The 12,406-nt window shown below is 38.8% G+C and overlaps 1 long non-coding RNA gene across 2 annotated transcripts; it reads left to right on the forward strand.

Moving 5' to 3' along the window:
* LOC141812399 (uncharacterized) lies at positions 1 to 1,186 on the forward strand. Of its 2 annotated transcripts, none has more exons than XR_012600280.1 (5): positions 1 to 272; positions 340 to 459; positions 523 to 641; positions 758 to 824; positions 1,107 to 1,186. It is a non-coding gene; the product is annotated as an uncharacterized LOC141812399 (long non-coding RNA). The 2 variants fall into 2 exon arrangements; XR_012600281.1 differs by having other exon boundaries at positions 230 to 272; positions 326 to 459.
* The last annotated feature ends 11,220 nt before the right edge of the window (positions 1,187 to 12,406 follow it).

Consider the following 12,406-nt stretch of genomic DNA (forward strand, 5'->3'; position numbering starts at 1 on the left):
CGTTAGGAAAGGTTATAAGGTCGGTTCCGGTTTCTCCCGATCGCGGACTCCCTCTGCTCTTTCTCCCGATCGCGAACTCCCTCTGCTCTCTCCCCGATCACGACGCGGCCGATCTCGTTCTTCTCCGACGCGCGCGCCGCTGTGCTAGGACGGAGGTGGATCGCCGGCGACCTAGGAGGGGATTTGAGGCTTCGATCTCGCTGGAGGAGTTTGGCTCGTCGCGTGTGGTGGCGGCGCTTGCGGCGATAGATCGCGGAAGGGGAGTCTGATAGGTAAGAATTCGAGTGGATTTCGGTTGGTGCTTCGATTGTAAGCTTAGATCTAGGGTTTTGATTCCAGATCTTGAATCGGAGAAGGGTTGGTTCTTGCCGGAGCTGAAGGAAGCCGACAGCTCTCCCTTTCGACGCGTGTGCCACCGCCGGCGACCAGATCTAGGGGTTGTTGGAGTTTGATTTTCCGGTAAGAGGTTGAGTTAGGGTTCCTTTGGATTCTTTGATTTCTGATCCGTAGTCTTCTCTATAGTTCGGTGGAGTTCTTGGATTGACCACTATTCATTCACCGGAGAGGGAGAAGGCTGATCCGATCGGAGTTGTGGTGGGGACTGGAATCGGCCGGATCTACGGAATTGAATCCAATCTAAGGTAAGCTTTACTCGTTAGAAATTAATTAGCTGGTGAATTTCTTGGTTGTGGTTTAGATGATCTCGCCAATGGCAGTGGATTACCGTATGATTGATGTTTGTTCTGCTTTTGAACAGAACAGTGCGAGTGAAGTTGTGTGAGTTCAGTTGTGGGCTAGGGTTTTTAAGACTCTAGATTTTGGAGGTAAGATCTTGGATCCATATGGATTTAATTCTTGATTTGTTATGATTATATGTGATTAGCAGTGGGTTGTTATGGTTGAGGGAGTTAAGGTTTTGTATGACTCTATTAATCTAATTGTGAGAAAAATGTTGAATTGATTAGTTCTTTACTGTTGAATCTATTAGCTTATTAGGATGAGATTAATTAAGCTAAACTAGATGAGTTGGGTTAACCTAAGGGTTGGGTTAGGTTTGACCTTGATTAATCATTGTAATTAAGGGATATTGTTTATCCTTGTTGCAGGACCTTGATTGGACTGGTCCTATTATACGGAGGTTGTTATTTTTCTGGGGGTTCTAGCATTTACAGACTTCAGATCAGGTGGGTACCCTGTACTTGGTCAATACAGGTTCTCTACAGTGCATGTTTCTTTCTGTTGTTTCCTACCATGTTGAGACTGTTGATACTTAGTTTATTTACCTCGTTGACATCTGTTGATACTCGTTGCTTGATACTTTTTGTTGACCTTCATGATGATCAGTACTTATACTATCCTGTTCACATGTTAGAGATATGGTTGATATTTTATACCGTTGATACTTGACACATGCTGGTTGACCTTAGGATTTCCTATCTATGTTAGAATAAATCCTAACTGTTGTAACCCTGACTGATGATGTCCTTTAGGGATTCCTGTTGAACATGCTATATGATTGTAGCTATTACATGTTGGGATGATCACCATACATTCATATAGTTGTAGTTGTTGTTGTTGGTGGATCTTACCTGCACCGTGTTGAGGTGCCACATAGGTAAGAGGATTGCACTATAGTTGGGTGCATCCAGGACTGCTCTCTAGCTCCTGCCACACTGCCCCTCCCCACTTATCTATAGTGGTCAGTTGTCGGAGCTGGCAGCATGTCATGTCTGGCCCCCAGTTCACTGAGCTCTGGGAGAGTGACTGGGACGACGAGTGCGGACAGTGACGGATATTTTGGTTGCTATGGTTGCTGCGTATTTACATGCACCGTTGGTAGGTTGATATAGATATTTATATTACCTTCGTCATATGCTTACGATTGTTGCACTTGCTTGCTATGACTGTTGCACTTGTATGACATTACATACATGCTACATGTAGATTTCTTTATTCGTTGCACAGTATGACCTATTCTGGATTTCCATACTGATAGACCTTGATATATCCTGTTGTATAGTAGGATTTATTCCTATTCTGTTTCTGTTGATATACCATGACTACTACCATGATCCATGATGATACCTGCTAGCTGTAGTTTATTTCTTACTCAGTCTATTCCTGTTCACTCCAGTTGATTCTTATATTATTCCTGCTGTTGTACTTTACATGCACTTCTTTCTGTACCCACTGAGTATTTAATACTCACTACCCAGACCCTGGGGTTGCATTGATTTCTCCCCAGGTAGCAGATAGGTACTTGGAGCTGGGAGATTCTGTCAGCTACTGTCATCTCACTTCGGGAGGTTGTTTTACTTGGTTTAGTTGGTGTATTTGGATTTTAGGGTATTCGATATGGTTGTAGACACTTATTCATGCTTTTGGATTGTATTCGGAGATTCCGGTTTTGTTACGAGCGACATATGTTTTTGGTAGTTGTGTTTTCCGCTTCGCTTATATTCTGTTGTTGCATATTCACTATCTGTGCATGTGTTAGTGGTTGTATGGCCGTGTAGGCCTTTTATCTTCAGTATTATGTTTCTGTATTGCTTGTGGGACGTGTAGTCCTTATTCCGACCGTTTGTGGTCGCGTATATTTGTTTGTATTTTTAGGAATTGTCATAGTTACTGGGGAGGTGCTGCCGAAATTTTTCGGATGACCTTCTCGGGGCGTGACACGAGTCCTCAGCAGACTCGCCTTACAGTGCCCTGACATGTCCCATCATGTTCTCTGACTGGCCCACACCCTTCATTTATTATCGCCATCCTTCTGACACCCACATGGGCCATGACAAGATGGTTACTAGCAACGATGGGACAGATAACTCAATTGTTCCTTCACCTCATTAATTGTGATGAGATCTCCTTTAATGATGACGTGACAGGTACACACTCATCTCTCTATAAAACGACCACTCCCTCCTCCACAGGTAGCTTCTTCCACTAATACTCTTCTCTTTATGCTCAAGTTCATTACACTGTTCATCTTCTTCCTCTCGCCGTCCTTGACTTGAGCGTCGGAGTGGTCGCGCCAGGGCACCCCCCTGGCCTTCCTACTGACGATCCTTGTGTTCTCAGGCCATCCTTGAGGTTGCTGTCGTTCATCATCGACTCCGGTGAAGTCTACGGCGACCGCAAAGCTCTCGTTGTCTACACCGCTTACTACTGTTTAGAGCCAACAGGGAGGAGGTCCGGTGACGTGTCTCGAAGCTGGTTTCAACCGGAACATAATTTGGCGCCGTCTGTGGGAACCTCTTTGCCCGGATTTGAGATGCCAACGGACGAACCTCCCCAACCTCCTCCATCTCACCTCATCACCATGATGCAGTAAGACTTCGACAAGGCGGTGGCCGCCGCCGTCCTCGCGATCTCCGGACAGCCGCTGGAAGCGCCGGCCTCTCCTTCACAACTTCCCTCTCTTTCTGCGAAAGCTCCGCCGGCGCCGGTCCTCAAGCTATTCGAATCTGCGGAGGCCCACCAGGGGCCAAGCCCACTAGGCCCAGGTCCACCAGGCCATGGAACGCTACACATCTCCAGCCTTACCGCATTTAGCGGCCAAGAGCGCTAAATGTTACGGTAAATATTTTACTTTTCTTACACTTGAATAACAGTGGTGCTTCTACAGACCCTCCCCGTGCTAAGGCTTTTTATCCATTCTCAACACTTTCCCGACTCGAACATAGTAGCGGATCAAGACAAACTTAGGTCTCGGACCTACTCCACCGACATAATTAGGTCTCGGACCTACTCCATCGACTCTGCATAGGTCTCGGACCTACTCCACCGACATAATTAGGTCTTGGACCTACTCCATCAACTCTGCATAGGTCTCGGACCTACTCCACCGACATAATTAGGTCTCGGACCTACTCCATCGACAAACTTAGGTCTCGGACCTACGCCATCGACACTACTCTCCCGACTCGGACATAGTCGGGATCGAGCTCAAATTCAACCTCTGAGCCTCTCTACAGGCCTCTTGGCCTCATTCAGTCAGTGGCTCAGTTAATCTCATGAGCACTCAGTCTCTCTGCCGCCATCTCGGCTTCACCTTCATTCATACAGGGACTTTACTCAAACAGTCGGCCATTCTGCTCAGTCAGTTGGCCACTCTGCTCAATCATTCGGCCATTCTGCTCAGTCAGTTGGTCACTCTGCTCCGGCCAGTCGGCCATCCTGCTCAGTCATTCGGCCATTCTGCTCAGTCAGTTGGCCACTCTGCTCAGTCATTCGGCCATTCTGCTCAGTCAGTCGGCCATCCTGCTCAGTCATTCGGTCATTCTGCTCAGTCAGTTGGCCACTCTGCTCAGTCATTCGGCCATTCTGCTCAGTCAGTCGGCCATCCTGCACAGTCATTCGGCCAGTCGGCCACTCTGCTCTGCCAGTCGGCCATCCTGCACAGTCATTCGGCCAGTCGGCCACTTTGCTTGGCCAGTCGGCCATCCTGCACAGTCATTCGGCCAGTCGGCCACTCTGCTCGGCCAGTCGGCCATTCTACACAGGCATCCTTTCAGGAAGGCTCCTCAGCATTCCTTCTAGGCTTCTCAGCCATCCTTCCAGGAAGGCTCCTCAGCCTTCCTTCCAGGCTTCTCAGCCATCCTTCCAGGAAGGCTTCTCATCCTTCCTTCCAGGAAGGCTTCTTAGTCATCCTTCCAAGAAGGCTCCTCAGCCTTCCTTCCAGGCTTCTCAGCCATCCTGGGCTTCTCAACCATCCTTCCAGGAAGGCTTCTCATTCTTCCTTCCAGGAAGGCTCCTCAGCCTTCCTTCCAGGTTTCTCAGCCAGGAAGGTTTCTCAGTCACGTACGTGTTTGTTTTTGCAAATTATATTTATCTTGTTCAAGGTCTTACGTGATGATCTTGGACAGAGAAATTTTCTCCAACATATTATTCTTTGATTATATGACCTTCTTCTTCTTCTTCTCCTTTTGAATGTTAATGTTTCCTGTTCCGGGGATAATCCAATGGGCTCATCATGGTTGAACTCGAGTCTAAGTCTGGTCCCAACGCACAAGTTCAACTCATTGAGTCTGTAACCTCAAGTAGTTTAGGCGTATACCGACGAAGTACACCCATTCGGCAGATAACTCGCCGAATCCTTCCATTCGGCAGGAGCCTCGCCGAATCCTGCCGAATCCGAGTCCTCAGCAGACTCGCCTTACAGTGCCCTGGCATGTCTCATCATGTTCTCTGACTGGCCCACGCCCTTCATTTATTATCGCCATCCTTCTGACACCCACATGGGCCATGACAAGATGGTTACTAGCAACGATGGGACAGATAACTCAATTGTTCCTTCACCTCATTAATTGTGATGAGATCTCCTTTAATGATGACGTGACAGGTACACACTCATCTCTCTATAAAACGACCACTCCCTCCTCCACAGGTAGCTTCTTCCACTAATACTCTTCTCTTTATGCTCAAGTTCATTACATTGTTCATCTTCTTCCTCTCGCCGTCCTTGACTTGAGCGTCGGAGTGATCGCGCCAGGGCACCCCCCTGGCCTTCCTACTGACGATCCTTGTGTTCTCAGGCCATCCTTGAGGTTGCTGCCGTTCATCATCGACTCCGGTGAAGTCTACGGCGACCGCAAAGCTCTCGTTGTCTACACCGCCTGCTACTGTTTAGAGCCAACAGGGAGGAGGTCCGGTGACGTGTCCCGAAGCTGGTTTCAACCGGAACATTTCCGAAAGAACATCCTGTTAACACATATGTGAGATTTTCACAGCTATATAGATAATATCTACCATCTTGGTGTATTTACATATATTTCTTTCTCGTTACGATGGATGTAAAACTTGTATTTAGAGGCTTTATGTCTAATTCAGATAAAAAAGGACAGTCCAGTGCACGAAGCTCCCGCCATGCGGGGTCCGGGGAAAGGATCTATTGTACGCAGCCTTACCTTGCCTTTGGCAAGAGGCTGTTTCCAGGATTTGAACCCGTGACCTCTAGGTCACATGGCAGCAATGTGATTTGGAAAGGATCTATTGTACGCAGCCTTACCTTGCCTTTAGCAAGAGGCTGTTTCCAGGATTTGAACCCGTGACCTCTAGGTCACATGGCAGCAACTTTACCGTTGCGCCAAGGCTCCCCTTCTTATGTCTAATTCAGATATCATCCAATTTTCCAAATCACATTGTTTTACAATTCCCTTATGAAGTTGTGTTTGTTTGTAGGACTGTCGGACTCTCTTCGAACCATGGAAATATCGATCTTTCCTTAATCAATTACACAACAACGAGAATGCATCAGCTGATCTGCTTGGTTTCCTACCACAACAACGAGAATGCATCAAGTGATCAACATTATGCAGGTTTTACTTCAAACTAGTTATGACAGTTTTGAGGTTGTTCTGTTCATGACTTTGAATTTATTTTGTTTAATTTTTTTGACATGCATGCTACTGACCTCCACATCATTCTAATTTACTATGGACACATAACTGAAAGATGAATCAGATACTAGCGAAATTGTACTGAAAATATGAAACCTTGCTCATTCTATATATATTGTTGCTGGTTTTTGACACCACATAATTAATAATTGTTGTGAAACTTTTATATCACCTTTTACCTTTTGAAATTAAGAATTTTTATTTGTCTCATGTATTATTTATTGACTTTCTTATGGTTAAGAAGAGGGATAAAAAGATTTGTAAAGATTGTAAAGTCATTCCTGGAGAAAGTTTAACTACCCAACATAGGTTAGTAGTATTGGATATACGTCTTAAGCATAATATCCATAAAAAGAAAATATCCACTACTCCTAGAATTAAGTGGTGGAAGTTGAAGGATGAGAAACAAAACATATTTAAGGAGAAGGTAGAAAGACAAGTATTAGGTGAAGTATACGGTGACCCTACTACGACATGGGATAAAATGGTATCAAAGTTGAAAATAATAGTCAAGAATATACTCGGCGAGTCAAAGGGGCATGTACCACCAAGTAAAGAATCTTGGTGGTGGAATGAGAAAGTACAGGAAAAAGTGAAGGAAAAACGAATAGTCTATAAGAAATTATATATTTGCAAGAATGAAGAAATTTTAAAAAAATATACATTAGCTAAGAAAGAGGCTAAAAAAGCAGTGAATGAAGCTAAAAATACAACTTTTGAGCAGTTATATCGAAAATTAGATACAAAAGAAGGAGAAAAAGATATTTATAAAATAGCTAAAGTGAGAGAGAGGAAGACAAAAGATATTAGCCAAATAAGATGTATTAAAGATGCTGAATGTTGGGCTATGACTCGAGCACATGAGCAAAAGATGAGAGTTGCGGAGATGAGGATGTTAAGATGGATGTGTGGACATACGAAGATGAACAGAATAAGAAATGAGAGCATTAGAGAGAAAGTTGGAGTTGCATCTATTGAGGGAAAACTCCGTGAGACACGTTTAAGGTGGTACGGACATGTACTTAGACGACCGATAAATGCTCCAGTTAGGCGGTGTGAAACTATGACAAATACGCATATCAAACGAGGACGAGGTAAACCAAAAAAAGACTTGGTTAGCAACAATAAAACAAGATAAAATTTATTTAAATATAAATGATGATATAATAGGAGATAGAGCTCAATGGCGTAAAAGGATCCATATAGCCGACCCCACTTAGTGGGATAAGGCTTGGTGGTTGTTGTTGTTGTATAGACTATCTTACTAATTAATTGAGGTTCTACATGAATAAAGAAAATATTTGTTAATGCATATCTGATTATGGGTTCATAGTACTCGTCAGCGTGAAAAGGATGAGTGTATTTGCACGAGAGCACCTGTAAAAGACTTGTCCTCCGACAATCTAAGTCAATTCCCTCCCCTAAAAGAGAAGATGTTCGGAGAAGATCTAAATACTTTGAAGCCTGTTTAGATCTTTTATTATAGGAAATTTTATTAGTTGTTTGACATTTTGTTTGTAAATTTTTGGATAATTTATTACTATGTAATATTCATTGTTTTATCAATTATTTATTTTTTTTAATTCTGTGGATTATTATTTTATGAAAATGATTGATTAATTGATAAAAATGATATTTTTTAAAAAAATAATAGCAAAATATATTTTGGATGGTAATGAGAAATACTGATCAAATATATATTAATTGATTGGTATATTTAAAAAAAATTATCAGCCATTTATTTTTTAAAATTATCAGTCTAATATATATTTGATTGGTATATTTAAAAAAATTTATCAGCCATTTATTTTTTAAAATAATCAGTCTAATATATATTTGATTGGTATTTTTAAAAATTTATCGATCATTTATTTTTTTTAAAAATCAATATATTTGATCATTATTTTTAAATAATTTATTAACTATTTATTTGGTAACATTTTTAAATATTGGTCACCATAATAGTTGGTGAATAAAATTTACTGATTGTGGATTACTGGTGAGTTTTAGTGAAATTTTTTGACGGATAATATGTATTACCGATAAAAAAATATAATTATATTAAAAATCTGAATTTCAAGAAATTCATAAATAAAATCATAAAAGTTCTCATAATTCAATTACCAAGCTATTGTGAAGAATATGACTTTTTGAGTCGGATTGGATTCGGATTAAATTCATATCCACCTGAATTTAAGAATGGAGAAGTTATTTTAATTTGGAGTTAAAGTAAATTCTATTTTTAAAATTAAGATACTTTAAGTAAGCATAAGGTTAATATGATAATTATAAAATAATAAGATAGCTAGAAGTGAAGAATTATAAAAAAATAAGAATAAAAAAATTTATTTACGTTGGTCAAATTATCCAAATTTGAATTTATAATTTTCAAATTATTAAATCAAATTCGGATTGAATTTTTTTAATAATATTCTTGTTCTAATCCGATCCGAATTCACATAATTAATTAAAAGAATAATTATTAGTGTCGTTATCTTAAATATAATATTAATGTTCAATTTATAATCTATATTTATTCATAATTTATTAAAAATCAATAATTCTAACATTATCATCGTTTTTATTTATGTACCACTTATGGATTAATATTGTTTAAAGATAAAATATCTAAGATGGATTTTTTATATTCTCTACATATTATTTTTACAAATAAACTCTTGAATTGCAAGTTAAATAATTAATGTTTTAAATCGAGCTATTTATTTTAAAATGATAAGTTCTATGCCTAGAGTACAATTTTATTGGGACCCTTAATTTTTTATTTTAATATTATTTATACTTATTTTTAATTTTAGATTAATTTAAATAAACATCCATTTTAATTTTAGATTTTTTTTAATTTTTTAATTTTTAATTATATATATTATTTTTTAAAATCTAATCGACTCTTCTTAAATAGACTTGATTACGATTTAAAATCGACGGTTCGAAATTGCAAATTTGAAAGTTCGGAATCACCGATTCGATAATTCCTGACAAGTCGACTCTTAACTTTAAACATCCAAGATAATTACGATTTACGGTTCGAAACCTTGGATTCACGATTCGCAATAGTTTATTATTATTATTATTTAAAATTTATAAAAAAATATAAAGAAATACTTGCATTTATTTAAGTTGCCTATGTATCTCCTATGATTTTAAAAGAGTATCCCGAATCTTAGAAGTATCACCATCAGTACTTTCTATGTCTCAGGTATCAAAATTTGTTTAAGTTTATCATCGATAAATTGAATATCGTGATCCTCGTTTGGATTAACTATTTCTTTGTTTCTCCAAGATTGAGATGATAATATGCTCTTTCCATTATAATTAGAGAATTAAAATCGAAAACAATCAAAAATTTTAGAATTAAAAGATGAGAGTAGAAAAGATTGTATGAAAATGATAAAATGAGTTCATTATTTATAAAGTGATGAATAATAGACATTAAATGGTAGCTATTGATAAAAAATGATTAAATTATCTCAAACATTAAAAAAAATTAAAAACACCTCTCTTTATTAATAATCGGAATTATTTTTATTCTTTTCCTCTAGTTTTAAAAAAATTATTGATTAGTTATTAAATAATTAATTAACATGCAAGGACATCAATAGATATAGTCTAGTTGATTAGAATACCTCTAATAGAATTTTTTTTAAATAAATTTTCATCTATATAGAAATATTCATCAAACCAACGGTTAACCACCGGTTCGTTGATTAAATAGACTCTTGAATCGTAACTAGCTCGTTGATATGATTACAGGCTCGGACTAAGTCCCATTAATATTAATTTTTTTTAAAAAAAATATATATATATATATAAAAACCAAGTGAGAGCTGAGTCTCACTTGGTTATCAGATTCAAGGAACTTTAGTACTTTAGCCTGCAGGTCTAGAGTTCGAATCTGGGGAAAGCAAAAATTCACTGGGCAGGGGTAGAAAGTCCTAGTAGGTAACAGCACGGTCGATGGTCGACGACCCATGACCCACAGAAAAATAGGGGTCGGGATAAGTAGAATTCCTACGGGCGGACGGGTCGAGTAGTTACAAACTTCTACCACTTAATTCTAGGAGTTGTGTATATTTTCTTTTTATGGATATTATGCTTGAGACGTATATCCAATACTACTAGCCTATGTTGGATAGTTAAACTTTCTCCAGGAATGACTTTACAATCTTTACAAATCTTTCTATCCCTCTTCCTAACCATAAGAAAGTCAATTTGCGATTTATTGTTCCCGCTTTTGAATGTGATCAAATGTTCTTCTCTTTTTTTAAAAAACGTATTAGCTAGTATAAGGTCATATGCTATAGCAAAATCCAATATAGTTTTACCTTCCTCATTTCTTATTCCAAACCCATAATCCCCATGCACCCTCTCATATTCCTCATTTTTCACTCCGACATGTCCATTTAGATCACCTCCTATTAAAATCATTTCATTTGATGGGATATTTTGTAATATTTCATCTAGGTCGTCCCAAAATCTTGATTTAGTATCTTCATCTAATCCTGCGTGAGGTGCATATACACTAATTACATTCATAGTGTCTTTCTCCACTACTATTTTGAGAGCTATAATTCTATCTCCCTTTCTGTTTACTCCTACAACTTCATTCTTTAACGAGCTATCTACAATAACACAAACTCCATTTCTTATTTTACTCTTTCCTATGTACCATAATTTGAAACCCGAGTTCTCTATTAACTTTGCCTTTTCGCCTATCCATTTTGTCTCTTGTAGACACAAAATACTAATTCTTCTCTTAATCATCGTATCTACTTCCTCCATTGTTTTACTAGTAAGAGTTCCTATATTCCACGTTCCAAATCTTAGGCTATTAATTTTCCTATACTGTTTATTCTTACCCAACTTATGGTGTGAGAACTTTTGCTCATTTAATACTACACTCAAGTTCTCATGGAGATGTAGCGGTCCTTGCCGAGACGTTACAGTCGGACCCTGCAACGCGTTCCTTCCAGGGAACATCCTAGCATTAGCACAATTCACGTATATTGAATTCATTCATGAATGTTTGCCTTGATTTGATGCTGGCTGACAACCTAACTCAATCCTCCTCCTTTATCCGGGCTTCGGCAATGATAAGGTAAACTTATCATAGACGGAGTTTCATTTTCATTTTCTACTTGAATATGGTTGAAAAACATTGAATCAGCTGCATGTTAATTGCAATCCTTCTTCAAGGAAATTAAGCAGCAAGCAAGCAGTTTACCAGATTCGATGAAGGATATATATCCTTACTGTATTGTGCAATTTGATGAGGTTCTCTACTTCTCTCTGTGGAACATGGCCAGCCCCAGCTTGAAGTCTACTAGTAAAGTCTTCCTTCCATATAACGCCAATAGCTAGGATTTCGTCTCTTCTGCAAAGAGCTCACTTGGCCGGCCGATTATATGTATTGCATGGTGACGGTTCATCTCTCTGTAGAAAATTGAAAGCGATCGTACATTATATTCAAAGGGATAGTTAGCTATGGATATCATGTAATATATGAATTAATCTACTAGCTAGTTAGTCAAGTCTTCATGGATCAGTCTTAAGATTTGTATTTTTAAGAGAAGACGACAAAGAAGATATGATGCCGGCCGGCCGGGCGAATTAACAAATTGTGGCCAATATTAATTAGGCTTGGACTTGTAGTCGATAGAAAATTAAGGTACGTCCAGATGGAGAAGACTTGGAATAGTAGAATTAAATACTGATCATGCATGGGTGGTGGCAGATTTCTACACAAAAGAAACGACCACACGGAGAAGACTTGGAGTAGTAGAAATTACTGGGTGTTGGATATGCTGACAAATGCACTAACTCTATCAGAATTATATATATATATTCCCTATTTAATACTTGGATTAATTTCCACAGAAAAAGATTTATATATAGATTGAGATGAGCCCTATATATTAAACAACAAGCTATTCTATTACAATCCCCCATCAAGGAAAGAAGCTAGTAGTTTACCAAATTCGAGAAAGACG

Source organism: Curcuma longa, chromosome 19, assembly GCF_044706935.1.
Source record: "Curcuma longa cultivar G26 ecotype Majalengka, Jawa Barat chromosome 19, ITB_CL_G26_1.1, whole genome shotgun sequence".
Lineage (NCBI taxonomy): Eukaryota > Viridiplantae > Streptophyta > Magnoliopsida > Zingiberales > Zingiberaceae > Curcuma > Curcuma longa.